Raw genomic sequence first — 8,906 nt, 5'->3', positions numbered from 1 at the left:
GCACTTGAAATGTCAACGCTGGAAACGCACTATAGACGTTTTCCAGCGTTTTAAAGGCAAGCATTAAAATGCTAATAAAAGTCCACAAAAACTATAAAAATTCAGTAGGAATGTTTATATGTGTTTTAAAAACGTTTGTGTAGACCCAGTCTTAATTTTTGAGACTGTATCAAACATAATGTAATTTTTTTATATTGTCCACTTCATTGAATCTATAAATTATATCTTACACTCGCAGTTGGTGAAGTTTGGACACGAGTCTCTGTGGATCAGTAATCTCATCAGGGTTTGACACGGAGGCAGAATACAAACAGCATTGGGCGATTTGTGGATTGCCATACATCTGCAGACATGAATCATTGCAAACAGGAGCAAGCGAGCGTCTTCTGATTCCAAGCCACCGATTTCAGGCCCCGGGATGCATGAGTTGGTTTCCTGTATCAGTTTCTGGAATTTACAACAAGGTATTTTGATTAGTAATACAGAAAACATATGATCGCCAAAAATGATAACGATATCTACCAAACTTACCCCATATCTTTAAACAATTTCTACGTTTGCTACTTGAAATTGTTCATCAATTAAAATAACAAATTAAACCCCCCCCCCTCCCCAACACAACAGGTGAGGCCGTACATACAATTGAAAACGCGCGCCCCCCCCCCCCCCCCCCCCCCCCCCAAAAAAAAAAGGCCTAAATAGTCTTACTATGTGATGGACAAGCTTCATATTATAAACAAAATATTCCTTTACATTCCATGACTGACCTTTCGTGTCACGCTCCCCGTCCCAGCTGTACGCAGTGGGAGTGTTTCAGAGCTGTCAATCCAGAAGGCAGAGGGTGGGACTACGCGTGGCCAGGTGCTGACTGACAATGCTGACAGCAAAGGCCCCTGTATGGTCTTCCTATACTAGCATAGGTAGGTACAGCCTACATGAAAGTGCAACTCTGCTATGAATTTATGGTCAACAAAGCATTACTGCTACCCCCATTACAGGAATCTGCATGGCAGGACCAACAGGGGGGAGGCTAAGAGAAATTTTATATTTAAGTGCTGCAGCACATATTCATGTTGGGCCAAAGTTCTACTACATCTCGAAACAACATGCTAAACATCAGAGCAAATAAACCAAAAAACATCTATTTTTCAGAATAACTTAATGCTTATTATTGTTTCATAAACAAAGATTCTTTACCTGAGTCCAAAGCACGCGTTCACTCCCAAGGTTAATGACCACAGGGCAGTTTTGAATCCTGCATTCTCTTCCATGTGACACGATCATTCGAGCATAGCGACAAGTGGGAACTGATCATAATATTCAAACACAGCAAACAAATAACAATTTGTCACAATAAAGAAATGATGGCATCACTGAGCACTCACCTAACTATAAGACTTATGAACAGGATGAAAATTTTAATGGAAGGGGTTTATCTTTTGGTAGCTGTGAACTGATAAATAATTTCATTGAAAAGAACATTACATCTTATGGTGACATAGTCGAACATAACAAAATCTTTTTTATGTTCAAGATCTATTTTTGAGATTAAAGATTAGTTATGTCATAGGTAACACCTAGAAATATATATATGAGTACAATTATCCACCTTATGGCTTGCATGACCTTCGTGTGCCAAGAGCCTTGCAACTGTATATCTGCAGTGTGAGATTACCTAAAGCACTATGTCTGCCAGTCTCGCCAGATTTGGGAATGTTACACCTGTGCTGCTCACTGTTCTTCCTGAAGGGGAGGTGTACATGAGGACCAGTAGTACAATGTTCTCCCTGCTAACTTTTCTTGCTGAAGGGGAGGTGTACCTGAGGACCTGCAGTGCAATGTTCTCCCTGCTTACTTTTCTTGCTTGATTGTGAGGTGTGCCTGAGTACTTTTAGTACTATGTTCTTCCTGCTCACTTGTTTTGCTTGAGGGGAAGGTGTACTTGAGGACTTTCAGTGCATAGCTCTCCCTGCTCACTTTTCTTGCTGGATAGGAAGGTGTACTTTTTTTGCTGGAGAAGTGTAAATGAAGACTCCTGCACCTGAGGACCTGTAGTGCAATGTTCTCCTAGTTCACTTTTCTGGCGTGATGGAGAGGTGTATATGAAGACTTTCAGTGCAATATTCTCCCTGCTCACTGTGTACCTAAAAAACTGCAGTGCAATGTTTTCCCTGGTTCCTGATCAGGGAGTCATCACTATAGAGGGACAGCTTTCACATGGGGAAGCAAATGCTGCCTCCAAAGAGTTACAGCTGGAGGAAGATCACAGGTAATATGAATAACTTGCCCTTTCCTTCTGTACAGTTCAAGTCCTTCTTAAAGCTAATTATTAGTCACATACTTATATTAACCCCCCTAGCGTTCTAGTTCTGTACATATTTCCATGCAAAAAGCGTTCATTTTTTTTTGCATGGAAATTTATTTTACATTGTAGGCTATAATTCTTAGGCATAACCCACCAAAATATGTCCAATATTTATTACATTTAATAATAAACTTTAAATAAAAAAACACAAAAATCTGTAAAAAAATAGTTATAATGTAAGTGTACAGTAGCATAGATATATATATATATATATATATATATGAAGATTTCTTTGTATTGGACTCAATACACCTATTTTATATTGAATCCAATACAAAATTATTTTAATTTCCCGCCGATCCTCTCGCCCGCACCAACGTCACCGGGAAACCCTGGAGAACGTCTCTGCAGTTCGCGGCTGGGGGTCGGAGGAGCGAGACGTGTCCCCAGGACCTGCGGGGACCAGCAGGGCGCCGGCGGAGCAAGGTTAGTTGTTTTTTTTATGTTTTAAGTGACCTTGAGAATGATTTGGGATTACCACTAGGGGGGTTAATGATACATTATCCTACAAGTATGTCAGTGCAGGTAAAGCTCACTTACTTAAGCAGGACATCCCAGATCTGCAGTGCTTAATATGACTCAACATCAATTGCACGCTGTTGCACAAAGGCAGTGTGATGTACTTAACTGCCCTGTTTTTATTCTCACACTCCTCACACTTATGAGGGTGGAACAGGATGACCAGCTGCTCATACAGGAATCTGCATGGTGGGAGCACGTACAGCAGGAACTCCATGGCTTCCTGATAATAGAATTGCAAAATAGATATAATGGATGTTAGGAAAGATGGCACTGCTTACATATGTCACCAGAAGCAGCACCCCTATTTGGAAATAATAAATATTCTTGCAATGAATGCCAGTGCCCCTGTATTGTGCTCTCTTCAAAAACCCCCAAAAACAGCCTGGTGGTTACTGCAAAGTGCTGGGTGGTGTGCCCAGCTAAATGTGAGAATAAAAGAACACCAAGTGTATATGTTAATTGTAACGCCCCTTTGCGGCACCACTCCTTTAATGGGAGCGCAGAGACTCCCAGGATACCTATGTCATGCATCCCAGGAAGCTTCTGGCTGCTTCTTCTGAGCATGCCTGATTTTGGCCAGTGAGATCGGCTATCTGTTTTTCCCCCTTTACAGTGGGCTTAGCCTTTACACTCCTTTACAAAACCGATCTCGCACCCGCGCCATTGAGGAATCTGCGGGATTAAAGGCAAGTGTGATTTTTTTTATTTTTCCCTTACTTCCGCTTTAACCCCCCTAGCGTTTTAATTCTGTGCAAATTTCCATGCAAAAAGTGTTCCATTTTTTTTTCAATAAACTTTATTTTACATTGTAGGCTGTAATTCTTAAGCATAACTCACCGATTTTTATTAAATTCAATAAACACAAAAATCTGTAAAAAAAAAAAAAAAAAAAAAAGTAAAACGTAATGTATGTGTACAGTAGCATATATAATATAATTATATAAACATTTCTTTGTATTGGACTCAATACAGCTATTTTGTACTGAATCCAATACAAAATTGTTTGATTTTCCCACCACAAGTCCCGGCCACACTGACGCATGTACCAACGTCACCAGGAAACGACGTAGGTCAAAACGACACATCGCGGGTATAGATCGGAGGAGCAGGACGTGTCCCCAGGACCTGCAGGATGCCGGGGACAGCTAGAGAACTTTTTTTTTAGTTTAAAGTGACCCTGAGTGTGACTCGGGATTACCACTTTTTGCAAGTAAAATCCACCCGGAGTCAAACTCTGGATTACCGTTAGGGGGGTTAATTCACATTTTAATATCTAATATAGAGCAGCACTAAAGACCTCCCACACACCGACGTCACTGAGAAATCCCTGGTGACTCATTGAGTGCGGAAGAAGCCGGCTGGATGAAGAAAGAAGACGGACATCACGGAGGGAGACGCGGGACTCCCGCAAATCAGGTAGGACTGTAATTACTATTATTTCCCATAGGTGTACCTACTCTGAGTGTGACTCAGGATTACCGCTTTTAGCATAATTTTTCTTTCCCGAGTTACACTCGGGATTATCGATCGGGGGGTAATAACTTTTTTGTTAAATACTGAGCATGTGTAGGCTGCCTAAGAGCTGTCATTTCATAGTACTCATCACCTTCATTCCTACCCCACCTGCTATGTGAAAGGTGTTGTAGGAGGGGTGAAGGGGCAGGCACAGCACAGACAGCAATTACACCAAATAAGGGAGAGCTATGATCTGCAAGGAAAGGGAGAGGGCTGTGATAGAGAATTGATTTTTTCAGGAACACTCTCATTTTCTAGCAAGTACAAAAACACTTTGCAAGTGAATAAAAAGTAATTTAATAGGATGGGTCCATGAACGACGCCAGATGACCGATGTACACATCATTATCGTCCTAGGCGAGCCAAGCCGTTTGTATGGGTCGAGAATCAACTCACGTGTGCACACAGCCATAGAATACAGGGGCTTCTCCAAAACAATGCAAGAAAACATTTAATATTAGTGACAAATTTTGTTTTACCTGAAATGTTGTGAGTTTGTGACAGGGTCTCTTCCACTCGTTATCACTCCAACTAAAAGTAGAAAAGGTTTTACTGGAGTTATACTTTATGAAACAAGTAGACCATACAGCCATATCTATTTTTTCTGATGAGACACGCTTCACAATTTGTAATATTGTAATATCAGACGGGCACTGGAATCAGTGGTTCCCAAGGGGCTCCCGGCACCTTGCCAGCCGCTTGGCAGCCACATCCGCTATGCTGGTTCTTAATGAGCCAATGTTTGAAGTATTCAAGCTCAATACCACCCCTAATCATTTGGGCAGCTACAAAGAAGACGCTGCAAATAGCATCATAAGCACCATAAACATTATGTTACAACTAAAGTATCTGTGTACATATCAATCTTTGTGAATAAATATTCTGCTTGTAATAAAAAAATATACCAAGGCTGTTTTTACCACTGGTGTTTGGGATATGGATGACAAGAAACCCATCTGCCTACAAGCCTGGTAAACTTGATCTAATTCATGATTCACTAAAGAAGGTAATGGTTCTTTGGGATAAAGTGTGTGTCACATGACAAGTGTAGCTCCGGCCCCTCGAACTTTACGCTTTCATCTCCGTCATGCGATTTTCTTTACTTTCATTTCCAGTATTCGGTTAATCATCCTGTTAAAGAATAGGAGCTCTTTAAAGAGGAAGTAAACTCAAAAGTCACCCAAAACAAAAAAAATACACTTACCTTCAATTCCGCAGAGCAGTCAATGTGTCCGGAGGTGTCTTCCATCGGTCTTTTGCCCGGCTCTCCAGGCGGCGCCATTTTCCTCTCTTCTTCCTATAATACCTGACCCAGGTGCGAGATCGAGAGATGTAAATAGGAAAAAAACTGCCAATCTCATGCCCTTTTAGATGCTCCGGCATGGGCAGGAGCAGTGAACAGCCTCCCATGATGTGTGACGTAGGTATCCTGGGAGGTTCTGCGCTCCCATTCATTCTCGATAACCTAGGGGGCGGTGCTGCATCCCCCCTTTTTTAATAAAAAGAGCGTTGCACTTAAAAAACAAATAAACAGAATTTTTACCTTACATCAAAAAAGGCTTGTCAACCCTTTTGTGTAAAGTGAATATTTTGAGTTTAGGTACGCTTTAAAGAGTTTTCTTACCATTTCCCCTTGACCTAATCCTTCCCAACTTTCACTGGTGAATAACGTGTTTCCCCGATTTTAAAACATCCCCATTAAGTAAGCCACCCCCGATTTTTGAAAAAAAAATTAAAATAAGACACTTCACAGCAATCAGGACCCCACTCTATATTACCTGTATATAATAACCAGGACCCCAATACACCATCGCACAGCAATCAGGACCCCACTCTATATTACATGTATAGTAACCAGCACCACATACTACATCACTGGTAAAGCAACCAGAAACTCAGCATGTTCACTATATCATCTGTACAAGACAAGACTCCATCACCCCCACACTATTCACGTGTTTAGTAACCAGGACCCCAATACACCACCTGCACAGCAACCAGGACCCCGCTCTATATTACCTATCTGTAGTAAAAAGGACCCCAATAAACCACCCATACAGAAACAAGGACCCCATCCTATATTACCTGTTTGGTACCCAGGACCACATACTACATCCCTGTTAAAGCAACCAGGACCCCCCTCTATCACCTGAATAGTAATCACCCCCCCCCCCCTCCACCAAATTATACAATATGGAACAGCAGTCGCCAACATTTCGGGCCTCACAGACCACTAAATTCATCATTTTAAATCCCGCAGACCAGTAATATGATTTTTTTTTAAAAAAGATAAATATATTTTTAATGTAATAATGATCTTCCTAATGGTGCCTGACAAGGACTGTGGAGGATCTGATTTATTGATCGGTTAAGTGAAGTATTACTATTGTTACTGTTATCATTAGTTGAATTAACTTTGGTATTACTACAAAAACGTAAAATATATTTTTTTGCTTTTTTGCTCACTCATTATGGGTTTATTTTATTTGGATCTAGGACCAAACAAGAATTGATAGTTATCAAACTATTTGATGCCATTAAATATAACAGATAAAGAAAATACACAGCGAAGGTCATAATTACCTAAAATATCATCTGAGAAATAAACAAAATAAAACAATCGGATGAGAATCGGTATTGGAGGAGCGGGGTGACTGTTGTAATGGTGGAAACAATACTGAAGCGTACGGCTCGGCAATGGTTGCCTCATACAACTTAACACTACACTGACGTCACGCTGCGCCGTTCTTGTTTTTCCATCTCTAGTATAGTTTGTGCATTTAGTGCAATATAAAGGGAAAAATTGACATTGGTAACATAAGAATGTATTAAAATACTATTTTTGTTTTATTATTAATAAAACATAAAAATTGCAAAATAATGTCCACATTTTTCTGTTGGCGACCGCTGGTATAGAAGGTCTCATTCTCCCTCAGAGGACCCCAACCTAACATTACCACCTAATCACCTGTACAGACTCCCCTCCCCAATTATACACCTGTACAGTACATAGGGCCTTCAAGGACCCCCCCCAAATTACCAGCTCTGTAGTAAAGAGCAGCAGTCGGTCTGGGCACCATAAATTCTATTGTCGGATATTTGGGGTCCATCGACCCCAACCCCCTGACTAAAATCTCATATCATCTTAAAAATGGTAATATTTTTAATGTTTTTTTTGTTTAAATGTGCAACTTTTATAAATGATAATGTTTCCAGAAGATCCTTGAAAGGAATTTACTCTCATGGGGTGACAACTGTCCGCTGGTTGGTCACCCATGTTGTCACTCTGTCAAGTGGGCCCTAGTGGGGACTGTAAGTGGCAATACTGACATACATGTGCAGAGAGCCCGCTGCAGCAACTGGCACATGTAACCAGCAACGCATGTGCCTCAGGTAGGTTACCATGGAGACCAGTTCATTTATTTAGAGCAGAATGAAATTATTAAAAAATTGCGAGCATGCAGCTCCTTTATTGCAGAAGGGACAGGTGATGTCAATAAAACAAACCTACCTGTGCATCGTTAGCACCGCCATCTTAACCTGGTCCCCTTCCATGTTTCGGATTTTCAGCCATCCTAATTAGCCAGGTGCATGTTGGAATACCTGTCATTGCACTCTAAGCTGCGCATGCACACGGAAGTTCATTCATTCCTTGCACCCAAGGGCATGCTGGGATATCTGCATTGTATGCTGAGCTGCGCATGCGCACTGGACTTCATTCATTCCCGGCACCCAGGGGCATTTTGGGATATCTGGTATTGTACGCTGAGCTGCGCATGGGCTTGGGAGTTCATTCCTTGCACCCAGAGGCATGCTGGGATATCTGGCATTGTACACTGAGCTGCTCATGCACGCTTATTCATTCACTAAATAAAAAAAATTGCGAACGGTCAGATAAATTTATTTTATTACAGAAGAGACATCGACCTTCCCTTCTGCAATAATGAACCTGCCTTCTCACATTTTTTAAAGATTTTTACCTTTTCCCTTATGGCTTCCCTGACTTCCCTTTTACATATTTGATCATTAAACATGACACAGGGTCATGCGCCAATTAAGATTATGACTTCTGCAACGCTGGAACTTTTAACCATGAGCGAGCGGGGCTCAGGAAGCTTGGCTAGTACGACCCGCTTTCAGATTCAAGTTCCTCTGTCCCTCTTTCCAGCTAAGTTTCCTGTTTTTTTTGTAAGGGTATTTACACCTTTATTACATTTATATAAAATGTATTATTTAACAAATGTTATATTGCTCTAAACCTTTGCCCAGACTCTAAAATATTCTATTTGTTATGTTGATAACCAAATATAAAGAAAACATAGCTGTGGGAAAAAAAGCATTTGTTACTTTTACCATTGTGTGTTGTTTGCCTGCATACTAATAATAATAATGGAGAGTCCTCCTCCCTGACTCCAAAAGATAGGAGTGGGGTTACTGTCTTGGCTAAAATATATATACGGTACATTACAGTAATATATAAATATATATAAAGTACATTATTTTT

Source organism: Pyxicephalus adspersus, chromosome 7, assembly GCF_032062135.1.
Source record: "Pyxicephalus adspersus chromosome 7, UCB_Pads_2.0, whole genome shotgun sequence".
NCBI classification, from domain to species: domain Eukaryota; kingdom Metazoa; phylum Chordata; class Amphibia; order Anura; family Pyxicephalidae; genus Pyxicephalus; species Pyxicephalus adspersus.
This window is presented reverse-complemented; position numbering follows the sequence as displayed.